Source organism: Triticum urartu, chromosome 5A (assembly GCF_056163025.1).
Source record: "Triticum urartu cultivar PI428250 chromosome 5A, HENAU_Tu73, whole genome shotgun sequence".
In the NCBI taxonomy this organism is placed as follows: Eukaryota; Viridiplantae; Streptophyta; class Magnoliopsida; order Poales; family Poaceae; genus Triticum; species Triticum urartu.
In genome coordinates, this window is record NC_141877.1 from 111799939 (window position 1) to 111801797 (window position 1859).

Here is a 1859-nt window from a genome sequence, read left to right on the forward strand (position 1 = left end):
CAAGTACTGTGTTGGCACCCTAGCTTTCTCCTGCCAGAGGCCGCAGCTCGCAGAGCGGCTGTTCGGTCGGCAGGAGTTAAGGCAGAAAGGGTGACCGCATGAAAAATGGCTAAGGACCGAAAGCATAAACATAGTCCAAGCCGGCTTCCTGCCTCGTTGACCGGCTGTCCAAGCAGCCGGCCGGCCGGCTTCTACTTAACTTGCCAAGAAAACTCTAGCCGGCTAAGTACTTGCCTTCCCAAAAGTGGCTAAGTACTTGACCCAGCCACAGTCCGCAGAGCGACTGTTCGGCTGGCAAGACGGCAACCAAGGCAAGGCGGCAAAGGAAAAAGACAAAAGAGCAGAAAGCAAGGAAAGATAGAACTTGGATAAGATAACTACACAATCAAAAGTCCCTTGGCCGATATCCAACATGACTTTGAAATACACCCTGTGGGTGGAACTGTGCGAAGTTAACAAATTTTGGTGAGACTAATAAGAAGGAAAAAGTAAAAGTAAAGTGGCAGCCTAGGAAATAGCAGGCGGGTTCGGCGGAATGGTGGAGTCGGTGGCGCCAGCTGGTCGAGCGGCCGGCTGGTCGGTCTCCACTTGGTCTCCTTCAGCAGCAGCCGGCTCGCTCGGGTGTGGCTCGTTGCTGGAGGCACAGTCGAGTTGAGGCTGGTTGTTCGCTCCGACCTATGGCGCCTCCTCTTTGCCTTCCTCCTCCTCGTTGTCCCCGCCCTCGTCACTAGAGTCAATCACCTCGGCTGAGTACTCGCCCTCCTCCGGGTTCAGCCCAAACCACTCTGGCGGCGCCTCGGCGCCGTTCTCGGCCAGCTCCGGGATGAAGATGCCGGTGTCGGTGTACTCGGCGATGGCTGCCGCCCGCTTGATGAGTTCTCCCTCCACTGCCACCAGCTCCTCCTGGGCTTCCTGTCGGAACATGGTCAACTGGGCTAGATTTAGCCTAGGGTACCACGCCATGACGAACTCCAAGGCCAGGCGTGCTCCGGCCCGGGGTGAGGAGCCCTTCCACGCCTCAAGGCGGCCAGCCGCCACCTCCAGCTAGTCGGTAGTCTGGCTGGGGGTGCGCGGGGCCGGCATGTCGGGCCATAGGGCGGCGATCGGCTGGTCGCCAACACGCTGAAGGCGGCGCAACATCCGATGAGTCGGCCGAAGACGAACCTGGATGCTGAGAAGCTGCTCGCGAAGAGTGCGAGGGGCATTAACGGCGATCTCCTCGCCTTCTGCCCTTCGTCCTTCGCGGTCGGCCTCGATAGCTTGGTTGGCGGCACCAGAGTGACCTGCGAAGAAGTCTGCCAGGACCAGAAGCAAAGAGTCAAAACAAAAAGAGAAGCCGGCTTGATCAGAGGCCGACAGTTTAATAGAAGAGTAAAGAAGGCTGCTTACCATCAACCATGGCCTCGATCTTGCCAAAGTCAGCTGTCAGCATCACCTCATTGTCGATCCAGGCGGAGCGTTCAATCTCGAACTCAGCAAGAAGACCCGCCTCCTTGTCCTCCGCCTCCATCTGAGCCTTCTGGAGAAGCTCCGCCTGCTCCGCTAGTCACACGACCAACAGGTCGCGCTCTTCGGCCAGCTTGCCGCAGTCCACCTCCTTGGCATGAAGCGCGGCATTGGCTTCGCCCAGTTGCCGTTGGAGGGTGTCATTGGCCTCTGCAAGAAGTAGAAAAAGAAAGAGACGACAACAATCAGCAAAGAAAGATGAAGTTGCCAGGAAGATCCGGCCCGACTGCTCAGTAGTCGGCCCGAATCTCGGGGACTACAGCCCGTGGGTGCACCTGTGCACCCCCGAAGAGAAAGAAGAAGACTTACTCCGGCTCTCCGACAAGTCGGCGGCACGTTGATACAACTCCTGG

General features: G+C 58.0%; 1 pseudogene; it reads right to left on the bottom strand.

Annotated features, from left to right (window-relative positions):
• Positions 1-507: 507 nt before the first annotated feature.
• On the bottom strand, positions 508-1140 carry LOC147970496 (uncharacterized; annotated as a pseudogene).
• Between the last annotated feature and the right edge of the window lie 719 nt (positions 1141-1859).